General features: G+C 38.7%; 2 long non-coding RNA genes across 2 annotated transcripts; both read left to right on the top strand.

The window, feature by feature from the left end:
- The first annotated feature begins 340 nt into the window (after positions 1–340).
- On the top strand, positions 341–7,979 carry LOC139708362 (uncharacterized). Its single transcript, XR_011709350.1, has 3 exons — positions 341–684; positions 5,730–5,826; positions 7,860–7,979. It is a non-coding gene; the product is annotated as an uncharacterized lncRNA (long non-coding RNA).
- A 4,671-nt stretch (positions 7,980–12,650) lies between these two features.
- Positions 12,651–18,145, top strand: LOC139708361 (uncharacterized). The gene is made up of 4 exons (XR_011709349.1): positions 12,651–13,269; positions 14,769–15,156; positions 16,681–16,818; positions 17,405–18,145. It is a non-coding gene; the product is annotated as an uncharacterized lncRNA (long non-coding RNA).
- Positions 18,146–18,920: the final 775 nt, after the last annotated feature.

The following is an 18,920-nucleotide window of genomic DNA, read 5'->3' as shown; positions in this document are numbered from 1 at the left end:
TCCTGTGTTTTGTTCCATTCATGGCACAGAGCATGGCTTGGCAAGATTAGTGCTTGAATAGACCCTGTACTTAGAGCAGGGAGGTGGGAAGAAGAGATCTCTTCCCATCTTCCTACTTCAGAGCCTCTTCTCAGTACACACTTTTCCAGAGTGTGTGCTTTTTCTCGATATGTACACTGTTGATAGGCTAGGAGAGTCCATTTGAATTGATGTCATTTTAAAGCTTGAATTGCTCTCTTAACTAAAATTCCATATCTGGCAACTGTTTGTTGGTTTTGTGATGCAGAATCGATAACTTTTGAGTCTATAGGTCATCTGTGTCTCATACTGACAGACAGCAAATGTAGAGCAATTGATTTTAAAAGCATGCTGTCTTGGCCAGTACTTTATGTTGCCATCTGTCCAGAGAGAACAGTGTATGGTGATGACAGGCCCAACTGGGCTGCAATAAAGTGTGTGCAATCATCACAAGAGCTTCATTTGCAATGTTTAATTTCCATGTATATTCCTTTCTTAATGTGTAGATCAACGTAACCGTCAATCAGCTACCAGCTCTGAGGGAGGACTATAAATACAAGTGCCTCTTTGGCGAGGAAATCTTCCCTGCCATAGCTGTGGTAGGATCACAAGTGACCTGTGAAACCCCATCAGGTAGCCAGATTCCTGATATAGCACCTGGTGAATGTAAGTCTTCTTTACCTTTCTTCATCACTTAGCAATATTACTATGAATTAAACAGCTTTTGTGCTATGTCCTAATCAAAAAACGAACAAACAAAATGTAAATGGAGAGAGACTCCTTATTATGTTGAAATACATTGATTCCTAGTATTTATCCTCCTCATGAAGACTAGCAAATCCATAGCAATTCTGGCAAAAGGGCCTGTTCATTAACAAGTATCAATACGGATATGGGTATGTGGGACTAACAATGCAGTGGTCAGAAAGTACAATATTGTAGGACTAACTGAATAGAGTCATATTTAAGAAAAAATGAATGTATAAAACATTGCCATTTCTAATAACACTGTTCTGTAAAAATAATTCTAAAATTGGCAAAGACATGACCACGTAATTGTAGAACTCATCACTCGATTAATGAGCTATCATATGGACCATTTAGATATTTCTTTTCCTTCTGAGTCATTGCATCTATTGTGCTTTCTGGAAAATGGTGAAAGTGACCCGAAGTACACCTTGTATCTGTGAATATGTGTACATACTTTTTTTTTTCTTCCAAAATTTGTGTAACTCAAATGAGGGTCACTCACTGTACATGTTACAGGTAGTTCACAGTCGACTGTATTGAATTTAGAGAACTTCTTCATGTTTTTATGGTCATACATTTAACACTCTAATAGTTAGGTGATCCGAGTATCCTCTCGGATCACCTTCTGTATCTGTACGGAATCTTTCTTTGTGTGTTTCTGGACAAAATTTGTGCAGAGGTTAGCTCAGAAAGTGCATTGCCTATCAATATCAAACTTATACCATATATGTATCGTGTCGCAAAGACGTTAATCGAACTAAAATCAAAGTGATCAGGCGACCTTGACGTCACTATGACGTCATTATATGAAAACACATTTTCAGTCATATCTCATTAATGGAATGGAGTTTTTCAATTAAATTTACGTCACATATATTTCAGGTCAAGCGCATTCTACTCATATTCTCAAAATTCATCCATATCTTAAAACGTGCGCGTACGCGCGCGTTGAAATATTTGTATGCTCAAATCGAGCTCAAATTTTTTTTGAACACGTTTCAGACCATTTGGAGCATTTTTTGAAAAAATGAAAAAATTGGACGGACGCGTACGCGCGCGCTCATATATACGCACGCACAGCTCATATGCAATAGAAATTTCCCGTTTTTTCACACGTATTGGCTGCCTGAAATGTCAAGGAATATTTCTACCAAGTTTCAAGTCAATCCAACTCAATATGACGTCATACGGGCCCGTCAAAGTTGAAATTCCGCGCGCGCGTCAATGGCGATATACAGTACAACTATGCCAAAAAACTGCCAATTTTAAATCCGATTTTACTCGTCAGGATGGACGGTGACCCCCCATTTTCTATACATATTTTGAAAGCTGATGAGTTGTACATGTTATTTCATGGGTTGGCTATGCTGACAAAATGATTAAAAGATATCAAATTTCTTAATAAAGTCAAAAAAGTAAATTTTCAAAATGACGTCATCAAATTCCAAGTTTACTCGAGCGTATCTCACTTATCCTTTGCCATTTTTCACCCAAATTTCAATATGTTGAAGCTTATGAAATGTTCTTTCATTAATGTAAAAACACAATTTTGATTTAATGACGGCATCACCTCGTAAAAATGGATTGAAAGTAACCTTGTCAAATTTGACCAGTTTACGTGTAATCTCTATGGCAGTGCAGTTTTTCTGGAAATGAAAATTGACATTACTATCTTTATCAAGCACTAGCTCACTTATGCTTCGGTGAATTTCTACAAGATTTTGATATGTTGTAGCGGAGACTTTGGGCTATCGTAAGTGTGCCCTTCGTTTTTTCATACGATGTCGGGATCACGTCAAAAAACTTGGTTGAAATTAAAGTTTATCTTCGATGTATTGAAATATTTCTTTCTTTTTGCAACTTTATATGCAATAACTCAAGAAAAACACACCCTATCACCACCATATTTTGCACATGTTTAGTTCATGTCACGAACATTATTTCATAAAATAACAACTACTTGATCAGACGCCATCTTGGGTATGTAAATTAGGGTCAAAGGTCATAAATGTTTCATCCTGTATCTTGGTGAATACATATCCTATCTTTCCCATATTTTGCACACGTAAAGACCATGTTACAAGGATCATTTCACAAATAAACTACTTCTTGCTCAGATGTCATCTTGTCTATGCAAAGTTGTGTCAAAGGTCATATGTACTTCTTTCTTTATCTTCGTTATGACGTATCTCTATGGGAGGGAATTTTTTTTAATGTGAAAATTGACATGATTGTCTTTATCGAGCACTAGCTCACTTACCCTTCGGTGAATTTCTCCTCGATTTTAATATGTTGTAGCTGAGACTGTGCGCTATCGAATGTGTGCCTTCCTTTCTTCATACAATGTCGGAATCATGTTAAAAAACTTGGTTGAAATTAAAGCTTATCTTCGATGTATTGAGATATTTCTATGTTTCTGCAACTTTCTTTGCAATAACTCAAGAAAAACAGCCCCTATCACTCCCATATTTTGCACATGTTTAGTTCATGTCACGTACATTATTTCATAAAATAACAACTACTTGATCGGACAACATCTTGGGTATGTAAATTAGGGTCAAAGGTCACAAATGTTTGATCCTGTATCTTGGTGAATACATGTCTTATCTTTCCCATATTTTGCACACGCAAAGATCATGTTACAAGAATCATTTCACAAAATAACCACTTTTTGCTCAGATGCCATCTAGGTTGTGCAAAGTGGGGTCAAAGGTCATATGTACTTGTTGTTGTATCTTCGTTATAGTGTATACAGATTTGGTACCAAAGATAGCAGATATGACTCCCTTTTCTAAATGAGAATCCAAACATCACACGGCCAATGTCTCTGACCACAGATTAAACCTGCATGGTCATGCCTATTGCGATCAGGACTTGAATCATTGATTAAAAAAAAGATCGGATCACCTTAATTTGTCATTTTATTTGATTTTTTTGTCCGCATTGATCTATTGCTTCTGTTACACCACATTTGGGGGGGGGGGGGGAGAACAAACTTTTTTGATAGGTGTTGTTCTGTTTATTAGCAACATTGTTTGCAAAGATCTTTTTTTGGACTCAGTTGAAGTTCCTGAATGATAATCTAAGAGAAGCATTCCAGATTACAATTTTCCAAATAAGAAAAAAACAAACAAACCCAAAACAACAGCATCAATGTCCTCAGTCCTATTTCACCATACAACTTCCACATTCATTTTGTTCAGAGCAGTACTAGCTTTGATTTACTCCTCCCTGTCACATGCTCAGTATGGTTATGCTTATAAATTGTTTTTTTTTTTCCAACTTAAATCAGGATCTCTTTTTATTTTACATCCCTGATGTTTTTTACAACTACTTTCAAGTCTAATGTTACATTGGCATGCACACATCCGTGTGTTTCCTTCCCTTTTCATTTCATTTTTGTTTTCGGGTTCCTGTTTTTAAGTGTACAGGACAGTTGTTGGAACACTCATTTTTGCTTCAAATAATGTGCTAGGGTCTCTTACAAAACCATGTACTGTAAAATAATCATATCAGTTTGTTGTGCCTTTTTTTCATGAAAGAATGATGGAGGAACAATAGTGTATGCTTTATATAGACTCTAAAAATAGTTTCATATCAAAGCTCTGTAAACTCGCTTGTTGGCACTGTACATTATACCTACAACATTGCTGTCATTTCCTTTTCTTTTTTTAATGTAATATTTACTGAAGAAATGGTATGCATAACACAGGAGTGTTTTCAGAGTCTGGTTGAAAATATATGGACACTTGATTCCTCTTGAGTAGAACAAGAGCCTATTAAGAAAGCAAAGTCAAACAGTCAAAGAGGATTGCCAGCAGCAAGGGAAAGTACTTTGCAAGCACTTATGATTGATTTCTTCCTTCCTTCAAGTGTGCTATTCTACTTCCGGCTGTCCATTGAGTATGACTAGGGATTTCATTTCCCTTTGGCGAGTTTGGAGCTAGAGGGGAGTCTTTCTCTTTCAACTCTCTCACGCTCTGCTCTCTTTCTTTCTCTTTCTCTCCAACAGGGCATCATACACATAAAAGTACTCATGAAAAGAAAAATCAAAATGATGGATCTGACTGTTGGCTTTTTGCCATAATTCTTTTCGAGCATATCAGACTGATATACAGCAAGTGGGAGTTAATAGCTTCTGTATCAATTACTGCACAATTATACATAACATTGTACCTGGATAGTTTTGATTCTGATATCATTGTTATGCCTCCACAAAGAAACAAAATGGCCTGAAATTTTTACTTAAATAATTTGTCAGTTGTTCGTATCATCTGGATTCAAGACCACAGTCAATTTTCACATTCTTCGTTGCAGGCTCCTTTGTTGTTCTTGTTTAAACAGTTTGTCCTCTTTTTGCAGCTGACATTAGAGTTCCTTTCAATGAAACACGCTGTAGAAGGTGATGGTATGCCTGAGAAATGAGTGCTCAATAAAGCTACACTAAAGATTTGGAGATGAAGATTGACCTGTTGAATGTACTTTTAAGCAGATTTCTTGAGAACACTAATAATTTTCCAAATCATCTCATTTTCACTTTCAGTTTTGACTCCTCCCCCCCCCCAAAAAAAAAAATAAATAAATAAATAAAAATAAAAATAAAAAAAATAAAAAATATGAAAGTGCTGCCTCTCTGGTCAATATATGACGCTATAATTGCAAGAGACCAAGGGAAATGGTATTCCCAAACAAAGTAAAAAGAGAGTTGCAAGAGAGGTAAGAACTGCACTAAAAGAGCCAGATGGAAAGGGAGGGGGGGGGGGGAGATGGGTTGAGGTTGCCTTTATCATGAGAGTTCATTGTTGTCTTGGAAGTAGTGCATGCATACACAATAAATCCCCCAAAGTTCAGATTATTAGTATCACATTAATGGACGCTAATGGGGCTTCTGTACTTTCCCCGATGAATCTTGTCTTTTTTTTTCTAATACCCGTCTTTCTTCATCCCATCATCAACTGCAGCTGCTGTGACAGTTGCTCTGAGCATCTTCTCCACGGAGACGGGGATATCATTTGTGGAGCGAGACTTCAAATTCTATAACTGCCGGCTCATCTCAAGGTAAAGAGTGCTGCATACAAGCTTATAATAGACATATTTTCAATAGTTCGTGTTAGTTGTGGCATCTAGGAAGCAAACATTTGTACATGTAGGCCTGTAATTAAAATGCCAATTTTTTTACTCAATGTAAAGATAAGCATCCCATTATACAAATTACCAAGAGGTCTGCTGTGGACACGAGCTAGTGAGATTGAGATTGTCAGATCATATTGTTAAAAAGGAATGAAAAAAAGTCATCTAATTCATGCACATGAGCATAATGCTCCGTGATAAATGAATATATTAAGCAGATTATGCAGACTAGGCGTTTTCACATCAGCCCGATAAAAATCCAAGCTCGAGATATTTTTTGCGATCGCAAATTAGCTGGCTATTTCATTTCCTATTCACATCAGCCTGAAGAGAATTAGCCCGAAATTTTTCGAGCTAATTCGACAGCTGAGCATGCGCAAACAGTGTCGGGTATACTAGTAGAGCGCGCTGTAGCGGGTCACACACGCTAGGCATGATGGGATGCATCACGCTAATTTCTTGAGGCAATTTCACATTATCAAATAGCGCGCTAGTTCGCAAATTATCCCGCTATTTCGGAAATTTCCCGAGTTGGACTCAAGAAATTTTCTTAGTTAGAGCGATAGAATTAGCGTGCTAATTTGCATTCACATTATCAAATAGTGCGCTATTTCGTGATCGAGTTAATTCCTGAGTCAGAAAATAGCGCGCTATTTCGAAACATCGGGCTGATGTGAAAACGCCTACTATGTGGCTTTCAGCATTCTATAACCAGCTGAGCCATTATGATTGACTGTAAAAGGTCTCTTAGTGTCTGTATGATATTTACACAAGTCTATTTGATATTTTATGGGAAGGAAATGTAGAAAAGCATGCCACTCTCTGAACTGACTATTATTCGTGTGGTTTTCTGCCTTGATTACATTTTCCTGTGTTCAGTTCCTCCTTGTGAGAAGATAAATACAGTAGCTTTTGTCTTTCCTTATGTGCTATTATTGAGATTACTGACATGATGATGGCTATTGCAAATTATTTGTATCATATTCTATGATAAAATGAATGTTCTTTTTATAGTTTGTTTATATAATGGCTGCTGACCAATATTGCATAAAATCATATTGCATAAAATGATTAAGGAGAGAATGTGCTTCATGCATGCGTGGTAGGCATCTGTGTGTTTATATTGTTTGTGCGTGTGTGTTTGCATGTTGTGGGGTCTTTTTTGCATTTTACTTTACGTACAGATGTTAAGTCTGACAAACAATGCTCTATTAAATTACAATGACAGCAGAGGCAATGTCTGCTGCAGGTGTATTTACATAAAATTTATCTATTCATACATTCAGGTGATGTGACACTTGTTGGTTGGTACAGATCTCATACAGAGATTGCAAAATATATGTTATCGTAATTCTCGGTATCGCCAATACCTTGGTGTTGTGCGATGAGCAGCATTTTAGATGCATTATGGGATAGCTCGGGACAAAGTTGCATCCTGTTTGGCTGCAAATGCATTCAGGTCATTTTCTGTCTTTAATCCAGGGGTAAATTTGTTGAAAATGTCCTTGCTTTCCATCATGTGACCATCACGCTGAAGTCTCTCAGTACTTAGTGAACCGTGACTTTAGTGACCACAAATCAGTAAAATGTAGAAGTTTCAAACTCCTTTTTTTTTAAAGCTTAAATCTGACCGAAGAAAAGAACAGCAACACTAGAAAAGCAGATGAAAATTACATTGAATCTCGTGGGGACTAGCAAATGCAAAAGACAACCGGAAGTGACTATGCTCCCAAGGAATCCCACAGTTCATCTGTGACAGGGCTCTTCAGTGTGCGCAAAATTCTGCACATTGGCAATTACATTTCGGCCAAGAATTAGTATAGCATTGCCCAGCACAAAGTGTTATGGGACTGCTAGTGTGAAGAAAGGGGGTTGACATGATGCTGTTGTTAGAACTTGAGACTCAAGAGAATGGAAGGGTTAATCACTGTCTTCTGCCCCTCACTCTATCACCTGAACAGTTGCAGCTCGTGCATGAACAGCAGCTGGGCATGCCATTGGTGTATCTATGGCAACGAATGTACCCATGACAACTCCACTTGCCCAGATGGTGACGTCTCCATATCATCCGACGAGGTGAGTGCGATTTCTTAGCTATTTTCGTGACTGGTTCATGTAGTATCTTGTACTTGGCTTTCTTTTCCTCTTTTTTTTTTGGGGGGGGGGGAGGGGGGTGGCTCATTGGAATTGACAGTCAGCAGAATTGATGTCACCCATTTCTTGTGGTTTGCTTAGCTATCATTGTTCACCTTCAACTGAATAGAAAAAGAAAAGAAAGCTATGGTGCTACCCACCCACTCTCCTGCTTGCCTTGGGTAGCATCATTTGCCTTTTTTTCCATCTATGTATTGCATGCTAATATCTGCTAAGAAGGGCACTTGTGTGCTACATGTATATGTATTGGATCCTTCTTTTTTTTCTAATTAGGCAGTTTGAAAAAAAAAGGTGTGAATATTGTTTACAACTTCTGCAAGGCAATTTTTTTTTTTGTAAACTCCCCATCCCAGTCTCTTTTGTGAGAATCATTGTCATCGTTTGCAGCCGCCACATTGGCAAAATGCCTACCGACGGCAGATGAGGATTGCTGCCCTTCAAGTTTCTTTACCTGAGGTGTATGAAAACTAAAGAAGGGGATAAGATGTCCTCATAAGTACAAGGGAGAAATGTGGTGTCCTTGAATGTCTTGTGAATGCATCATCAACATCTGAGGCCTTCAGTTGGGGGAAGAAAAGGTCACTGCAAGCTGCATGAGATGGCAACTTTCTGTTGCCCTTTCTAAACAATCAGGCATGGTTGATGCTTCCTTTGGACACTTGTGGCTCACAGATTGTTTGTTTGTTTGTTTGTTTGTTCACAGAGCTGAACAGCTCCATTCATAGGCCCATTATCATCAGAAGAGATGGTTACAATAGATTTGACATTTCCATTTACTGGAACAAAAATGTTATGGTGCAAGGGTAAGACAAATTATGTTGAGAGATTTTGCCACCACAAAGCTCATGCAGCAATTGTTTTGGCAGTTTGTGCTTCGTGTGAATGATGCATCAAACAATAGCATGGTTTGCTAGCTGGAGTAATCTAAACATCAAGTGGAAGTCGTGGTTTTCTATGACTAGGATCCACAGTGCACGTTGTATTATCAGCAGTGTTTGTAATGACTTTCGGTAAGTTGCCTAGCAACTTTCACCGTCCTGTCGCAATATTTCATTCACAGTGTTGTTTGATGGCTCTTTAGTTTGCCATAAACGATAAGTTTGTTTGAAACCTTCCCTCTTTGAAAACAAGAACTATGAAGGCAAGTTCGGCTTACTCTCAAAGTTGCTGACCACTCTGTCAATTAGACCTTTATTTTTATGTGAATTTTTATTCAATTCTGGTGTACAAAAATTATTGTACCAGGGTGCTCACTGTTTGCAGTCAAAGGAAAATACCTCCCTCTGTGAGTTATTACTCTTGTATAAAGATATACACAAGATACAAAACCGATGATGTCTGCAGTGATTATGAGATATTAAATTTGGTTTTAATAATTCACTGACTCACAGTGTGAAAAAGGAATGAGATTCTTTTAATTAGTTTCCTACATTATTTTCTGTGACTGTAAATTGTTGTGTTCTTCTTAGGAGGAATGTTTGATTATTTATTGTTTTCTTCGAATTCACTTGTATTTTATGACAGGGTATGGGCTATCTTTCCAGACTAACTATCTTCAAATACAGACCGATATCCATAAGTTCTTTAACTGGACAACCCAGTACTATCTTCATATTCTAATTTTAATGTCAAATCTTGCACTTCTATCATCCGAGTGTATTTTTGATAACGTGTGTTTGTTTCATGTCTCATATTCTTTGCAAGTTATGTATGCACATCACATCCGTCATTTCCTCCCTTTCTTTTCTTGATTGTGCTCTCTCAAGAGTCCATACATGTATGCCATTGCCCCCTCTCTGTCGCTTGCAAGTGTGGACAGTTTGTGCCTAGAATATTTTGATGAATTGCTGGTCTGGAGGGTTAGTGACTGTATCCCCCAGAGCTCGTTGAGCCCCTGATGATGTTGTGAATGAAGCTTGGTATCTCCTACTAATGCGATCATGGTTGAGTGGGCGACTGTGACCTTGGGGGAGAAAAGAGGTCAAAATGAGGACAGGGCATTCATGTCTAGCGCAGAGAGAAGATGGCAGCTGTTACTACATAGAAACCCTACGGGGTATCTTGTTTTGTTCTGGTTTGTTGTTTATAGGAATAGAGCAAATGGAGTAGCGCATCAATGATGGTTGTGGTCAGGGCGAGTGCCTCATTGAACAGCCAAATATTACAATACCTGATGATGTGATGGAGGTTTCCCTGTGTGTCAGCATAAATAGATCTTAATGTTACACTCATCGAATATCCTCATCGTCCTGGGGCATGCAAAGTCAAGCAGGCGCTGAACAGTACCCCACCGCAATTGAGTTATGCCATCAATTGACATTGTCATGAGTCATGGATAATTTTTTTGTGATCGCTGTTGTGAGTGATGTCTGTGTGTGTGTCCGTTCGCTAATGTCTAATCTTAAACTTGTGTGTTTAGTGAAATGACACATACAGTGTATGCATCCAGGATGATCAAATAGGAATGACAGTCGGGGGGGGGGGGGGGTGTCTTGTGATTGCTCAAATACTGGCGCTGAGGGATTTTACAGTCTGCGTTGTGATCATAAGACACAAAAGGGTCCCATATTGTAATTGTGGCATACCTATCGTACCGTTCATCCTTCCCATTTGAATGCAAATAAAAATTTGAAGAGCATTGTTTCCACAATATCATCGAGGCCACTACCAATGAGTCAGTGTGGTTTCCCTCAGCCACTCTTACTATTTGCAAGTTGCTGACTCAAGCATTCATGTATTCGGCGTGCCTATTTTCATATCATTTATTCAGGGGGAAGAATTGAATTATCAAATTTGCTGCAGCTATAGCTTGAATCACCCAACCAAAATAATGAGTATATTGTTATCATGTTATACTAGAAGAAAACGAGAACAGCTTCTCTATTCCTCTTCTTCTTCCTCTTCTTTTTTTTTTTTTTTAGCAACTAGGTTCAAGTGTTACAGTACCCTGGAAATCAAATTTGTGTACAGCTACAATGTAGAATACACAAAAAACCGTGATAATTCACCTGTGATAGCCCCTGAAAGTTTACATATCACATTTGAGTTTGCTCTTTAAGGGCTGGTACCGATGTGGGCGCATTCTAGCTAGCCTATAGAAGTATACGCATACATTTTTGAAAAATGATATTGAGATTCTGTATCGATCAGTGATTGAGATACCGATCATAATACCTCATGCACCCGTTGCACATCACTATCGTTCAAGACTTATTTTGAAAAAAAGAAAAAATATTGATAGCATGATCGTTTGATTCAAAGAATCATGTGATCAACTTCCTACCCTATTTCAAGTCTCTCTTTTTTTTTAATAGGACCTACTCTTTAGAAGCAACATATAAACCCCATAAATAAAGATCAAAGAGACAAAAGCAAATTATGATATTTTGCAGAGGGCATGTCTCAAGTATATTCTACAAAATATAGCAAAACATAATTCGTGGTGTAATAGTACAGCACTTATAGTAAATGCCATGGCTGTCAATGCATGCAGAGTTTGGACACTTCAGTACATAACACAAGTACCAATGTAAACAACCCATTGCTACATTGTTGTTCATGAAATAATATATTGTCACTGTGAATTGATGTGCAGGTCTTTTTAGTAGGAAGTTATGATGTACCTGTTGTAGCTACATTTTCTAGAAGTGTCATTGTCTTAAAACTTTATTTTCTACTGAGAATACTGTAACCATAAGAGCTTGCATGTACATACCTTTGTGCTGAATTATTTAGTCATTCTGTTGGCATTCAACAATATACAAAAGTGTCTGTGTGATCACAGAAATATTTATATTTGTGTAATCTAACGGAACCTTCACAGTTGTGTATTCCTCAATAACTGCTGTTTGAAATAGTGTCTTTGAAAATTGATGTGTCCGTGTGTTCTAAATTTAATGCATTGACCCATGACCATCCATCACCAGTGAGCTCACTTGGCACATGTATAAATTAACTGTAATTGATGGTATGGCCAGAAGCAATCTTTTATTTCAAGCAGTATAATGTGGCATTCAGTTTGACCCCTATCATATTGAAGGGTTTATCACAGTTGCTAATGTTGATGAATTCGTACAAACCTCACACTATGAAAGGTATTGCTGCTTCTCCTTGTAGGCACACTCTTATTACTTGCTCTCCTGTCAACCTCCCCTTAGGACTTAAAGGGATCATATAGTTTTGGTTGAGACCTAATTTCAGGTTTCTAACATATTTTTTTTGTGAGATAATGAGAAGCCTCTTATGAAATATGAAAGAGCATATAATTCCATGAGGAATTCAACATTTATTTGATGAAAATTGGTTTTGAAATGGCTGAGATATCCAAAGCAGAGCGATTCTGATGAGTGTGGGACCCACACTTCATTACGATCGCTTTGTTTTACTTTGTTTTTTGATGTTTCATTCATTCCAAACCCGATTTTCATCAAATAAACTTTGAATTCCTCTTAAAATGGTATGCTCTGTACTATTTCATAAGTGTTTTTTTTCTTGGTATCTCGCAAAAAGTTAAAAGCCCAATTCTCATCTCCACCAATACTGTACTATCCCTTTAAAATGTACAATTTAGTATTGAATATTAAAGGGACTGGGGAGGAGTGTTGGAACCCAAAATGCAAAAGTGCTATTTCATGAAGTGAAACAGGCAAAAACAAGGACCAATGTCTATGAAAGGACTAAGCAATGAAAAAGAATCGATGAAAAATACGGCATTATGAAGATATCTATGATTTTTTGAAGAGCGTTACATGTAACGCTTGTCAAAATCACGGGGGGTCGGCTTAGAGGCTCTCCGTTCAAGTGTTGTTTTTGCCTCCCTCTTTTGTCCGATTTTGGCACAGCGTTAATGTATTGCCTTCTCCTCGGCGAAAAGCAAGCCCAAGATATCGCCCCTATTGCGAGGCGAAACCCGGGTGCCTGTTCACTGGCTAGCGAGCGTTATCGGTGCATTTCCCGGGATGCGCCCGGCAGCTTGTAGCTGGCACGGGTCCGCTTGAACTCTGATCTGCTGGCTGCGTATAAATACCATCCACACTAACAATGGAGCCGCAGGTGGAGAGCGAGAGATCTGTCTCCAAGAAGAGGAAGACCGTGAAAACCAGTGACAGAGTATGGAGATGGTGACAGAAAAATAAAATGTAGAGTCCCAATTCCCCTCAAGACACTAGAAGATAAGGGGCTGAACAACAGAGATGTCATTTCACTTCGGCTGGATCGGTAATAAATTTGTGAAACTCGGAAGACCTCATAGTCATAGTCATACTAGTTCAGTGTGAGTAGGACCTATAACAACTGTTACAGTGTTTAGTGTTGTTAGTGTAACATTAATTGATAGAGATGTCACTTAGAGGATCTACACACACTATTGGCCTACTATTTAGTAATACTGATAGTAGGCCTAGCTAGATTAGTAATTTTGTTAGGTGTCCTATGCCACACCCTAACATTTTTCTATTAAACTAAAAGATATACTTATAAGTTATAGGCCTATCAGAGTTTGCCTGAGAATTTTAATACTCACATATGTGGAGAAAGGCTACATGCAGATTCACAAAAAGGTGTATTCAGAATGCGATTGAGGTATGGTAGGTATCTTAGACCTATGTATTTTGAGACCCATAATTTAATGACATGAAAGTAGAATAGGGCAACATAATCCAGAATACGGTAAAATAGGAATTCGCGTATTATCTACATGCAAAACACTTTATTAGCGTGCCATTTCTTAATGTGAACAGCGATTTATGTGTAATTAATAGAGAAGCACATTTCAAAAAGGAGAAATGTTGAGCCAAATTTGGGATGTCATTCATAGGCAAAAAAATTTCCAGTTATGGTAACTATACACAGCCCAGTCGCTGTACGTACGTAGCGACAGGATTCGCACAGTGTACTTACAGCGTGTGGTCGGGCTACAGCTATAATGGCAGAGAAAAAGGGCCTCGGACTAGGAGTGGTAGACGCTGTAAGTACGGTACGCTGTGCGAATCCTGTCGCTATGTACCTACGTACAGCAACTGGGCTGTGTATAGTTACCATAAGTTAACATGGAAATTTTTTTGCCTATGAATGACATCCCAAATTTGGCTCAACATTTCTCCTTTTTGAAATGTGCTTCTCTATTACACATAAATCGCTGTTCACAGTAAGAAATGGCACGCTATTTGTGTTTTGCATGTAAATACGCGAATTCCTATTTTACCGTATTCTGGATTATGTTGCCCTATTCTACCTTCATGTCAAATTATGGGTCTCAAAATGTCGAAATAAGAAAGTTACGACACTCATCAGAACTGACGTTTGTTACAAATTGGCGATAGGCGAGAAATCCAATTTTACGAAACGACACTGAATGAATGAAAGTGTCAGCGAATCTGGTAACTCTCGGTTTTTACAAAATACTTTGTGGAGACTCAACTGTGTATAGACCTTTCTATGTTGTCATCACAGCTATGATCGGACCAAAAACGTGAATTCACATGTTTGGTAAGGTACCAGTACCTTGTTATTGTCTCCGGTACACATGGCATTGCAAAAATGTTGATTGAAGTGTATCTATTGTGCGTACATACATAAGTGGCTAATGGCGTATATGCATTGTAGCGCAGTTCACTCAGTCTCTATAGTGTAGTGGTTAATGGTGTATGCTTTGTAGCACAGTAGGTGCTAATTGTTGAGAAAGGTCTGTCAGATATTATTGTGGGTATCTTTTGTAGAGCAACAGCCAGCATCGCATTCAAGGACCATCCTGACTAGGCAGCTCAGTGAAGCCAGTGACAGCCCCTCTGGTCAGTTGAGACCAGCCCTCCCAGCTACCCAGCTTGATGAAGCCAGTGAAATTCCCTCTCGTCAGTTTTGACCAGCTACCCAGCTCGGTGAAGCCAGTGACATCCCCTCTCATCAATTGAGACCAGCCCTCCTAGCTAACCAGCTTGATGAAGCCAGTGACATTCCCTCTCGTCAGTTTCGACCAGCTAGCCTATACCCGGCTTGGTGAAGCCAGTGATGTCCCCTCTCATCAGTCGAGACCAGCCCTCCCAGCTTGATGAAGCCAATGACATCCCCTCTTGCCCATTGAGACCAGCCCTTCCGTTGGTACAAAAGGTTTGTACAAACTAACTTTAATTACCTGGTACTATTTTAATACACCTAGATCCAACAACTGTTTTGAACCTGCAAATGAAAGTTAATGTTGATATTTAGTACACAAAACATCAATAAATTGAATAGATAACTCTGTGTTCTCAAACGATGCTGTTCTTATTCTTGCTGTAATTTAACTTATAACATTTTTTTTTAAAACCCAAAGCTGTGGTAGTGGTTAATAAGATTATGGTTGTCTTGATCATTACTTTTAGGGTTACAAGTTACATAGTTTGTACATTGCAGCCACATATAGGCCTACTATATGATTGTATGTGGAATTATACAGACCCCCAAATCCCTTGCATGTGGCTGGATTGAAAGACATCATAGGCCCGATATGAGGTTGTATACACAACATATAAATAAATAGGGCCTACTTTGTAGATGGGTAATTCCATGAAGTTGGGGCAGTGTCCATGTATGTAGCATCGTGATATTGACAAAATACATGTCAGCATAACTCAATATCAATTATGCTATAGGCCCTACATTTATTGTTTGTAGGCTTTACATTTGCATTGAGGCCACACATTTTCCTGGAAATTTTTTGCCATTCAGACTCAATTTTAATGAAGTTATTAAACAATATGTAACACTGTGTCCTGGAGCATCGTGACGTGTCCACGTAGCATCGTGATATTTTAAAATTTGGTCCAAAGAGACAAATTATGGCAATGAGCTTGACCAAAATTTGATGCAATATGCATATTTACAAGGTATGAATAAGATAGCTAAATATCTCAAATTTCCTGTACACAGTTTCAATTTTAAAAGAAAATTACAAAATGTATCACGATGCTATGCGGTGTCCTTTTTTGTGTAAAACTGTGGAAAGGAGAGTTAAGATATTTAGCTATCTGACTAATCTAGTAATTATGCATATTATATCAAATTTTGGTCAAGCTAATTGCCTTAATTTGTCTTTTAGGACCAAATGTTTACTATCACGATGCTACATGGACACGTCACGATGCTACAGGACACCATTACATATCGTTTTAATAATTTCATCAAAATTGAGTCGGAATGGCACAAAATTTCCAGGAAAATGTATGGTCTCAATACAACTGCAAAGCCTATAAACAATACATGTATAGCATAATTAGTATTGAGTTATGCTAAAATGTCACACTTCGTGCCCCAACTTCACAGAATTACCCAGATGCACAATGAGAGGCTGAGGTCATCCCGACGTCATGTGCAGTGTCAACTCATCAAAAATTTGGCTAGGGTCTCTGTAGGTCTTATTTTCCTTTTTGCTATTTAAGTTCTACAGTAGACAGTCTATTTCTAAACATATTTCATGGAGTTTTCTCTGTTGCATGTATGTGAGCACTACAAGATAAAGCTACCTGGTAGACTCTACACTGAAATACATGGAATAGCAAGTTCTGTGACTAAATTTACAGATTGATGAAGAACTAACGGGACTATCCTAATTGTAAGTCCGTGTTAATGCCTTTCATTGTGTCTGATATACAGATGAACTCCAGTCCAGATGCCCCTGTGAAATGGAAAAAGGACAAGTTCATGAATGCCGTTGCCTTCTCCAATTAGTTGTGGAGGAAAATGCTACTCTGAGGAAAGGACTTGGGTCAAATTGAAGTGGATCAAAACCTGGTGAGAGTGCTGACAGATATTGATTTTATCAGAGCCTGGGCAGATGTAAGGAGATAACAGGTTACTGTAAAAGTGGATATTTTAGCGCGACTAATTTTTTGCGGTCGGCGGGGTAAGAAGAGCTTCGCATGTTTATAGTTCCGCGGAATCAAGACATCAACTACTTGAACAAATGGCGAGCAAAAATATTCGCATGCTTTTATTTTCGCGCTAGTTTCGGCTTACGCGAAATGCGTGAAAATTTCAACCAACACCGCAAGAAATTTCCACTTTTACAGTAGATGATGAAGACGTCCCTTTGGCATGCATATTAGGGAATTTTTATGTAAATATCATAAATAAAATGAACTATTTTCATTGGACTTTCAGCATATAACATAATTGCTTTCATCAGTACTAAACTTGTCATTGCTTGAATGATAGTCTTTAAAGAGAATATTTACTATGTGTATTACTGAATAGTTAATTGAGTCTATATGAGTAGTAAAATAATTTTTCATTGTAAATGTGTAGTAGTTACTTTATTACCAACATTCAGTCATTAGATGAGAGATCAATAGAATGTGCTTGTTGGCCTCTATTGCAGTGGAACAGCTAGCATCACATCCAAGTGCCATCACAGATATCCAGGTTGTTGAAGCCAGTGACACCCCCTCTCGCCAAATAAGACTGCCTCTTCTAGGCTACGCAGCTCGGTGAGACCTGTGACATCCATCTCGCCAGTGGAAACCAGCCCTCTCTGCCACCAAGCTCAGTGAATCCAGTGACATCCCCTCTCATCAATCAGAACCAGCCCTCCCAACTACTTAGCTCCATGAAGCCAGTGACATCCCCTCTCATGTTCTTCTTTGTGGCTGGCAAATGTTTGAAAACTGAACTTGGATGACTTCAATATCATAATTATGTTGAGTGCATCCAAGTGATGGCAATGATAATAGCTCTGACACCAGTTCTTCCTGTAGGCCTACTGTCAATTTATGCCTTCATTGTGTATTATAGCAAAAGACATGTTAGTAATGAAAAAGCTGCACCTTTGTACCAGGATTGTTGGGGATTCTGATAAATGCACATTGAACATGAATAACATCAATTCCAATCATAGACTACATTCATGTGATGGCAGTGATAACTGATATGACACTACATTTATATCTCTGAACTCTCTATTTCTGTCTTTCCTGTGAGGTAACAACAAACATGTTAGTACTCAAATGTGTGAATCAGAATGAAACAGTGAATTGATTGCCTGGAAAATTTGTTCTTGCCCCATGTAGCAAGTAGGGAAAATAAATCCTGTAAACTCCTAAACTGCATGTGCGTTAAACTGTTACTGGAAGCTAAAAATATCCAGGCACAAAGTGTTTTGTCCTTTTTTAGCTCACCTGAACCGAAGGCTCAAGTGAGCTATTGCGATCGCTCTTCGTCCGGCGTCCGTCGTGCGTCGTGCGTCGTCCGTCGTCCGTCGTGCGTAAACTTTTTACATTTTCATCTTCTTCTCGAGAACCCCATGACCGATTTTCACCAAACTTGGCAGGTAGCATCCCTAGGGGGATAGGATCTCAATTTGTTCAAATGGGCACCATGGCCCACCTGGGGGGCCCCAGGGGGGCCCAAACACCCTAAAATTAAGGAATCTTTAAAAATCTTCTTCTCTAGAACCAGAAGTGATAGGGCTTAATTGATACTATGAGTAAGTACATTGATGACTGTAGTTTCAAGTTTGTTCATGGGGGAATCAGGGGTGCCCCCCTTGGGACCCAGGGGATGGGGGTGGGGAGGAGTCCTAATGGGGCCTAAATTGTACATTTTCATCTTCACTTTGAGATCGCCATATCTGATTTTCACCAAACTTGGTAGGTAGCATCCCTAGGGGGATAGGATCTCAATTTGTTCAAATGGGCACCATTGCCCACCTGGGGGGTCCCTAGGGGGCCAAACCCCCTAAAATTAAGGAACCTTTAAAAATCTTCTCTAGAACCAGAAGTGATAGGGCTTAGATGATACTATGAGTAAGTACATTGATGACTGTAGTTTCAAGTTTGTTCATGGGGGAATCAGGGGTGCCCCCCTTGGGACCCAGGTGAGGGGGTGGGGAGGGGTCC

Source organism: Diadema antillarum, unplaced genomic scaffold (assembly GCF_040938485.1).
Source record: "Diadema antillarum isolate AM-2024a unplaced genomic scaffold, OU_Dant_1.0 seq00001329_RagTag, whole genome shotgun sequence".
Classification (NCBI taxonomy): domain Eukaryota; kingdom Metazoa; phylum Echinodermata; class Echinoidea; order Diadematoida; family Diadematidae; genus Diadema; species Diadema antillarum.
Note: the sequence above shows the minus strand (reverse complement) of the source record. Positions and strands in the feature narration are given on the sequence as shown.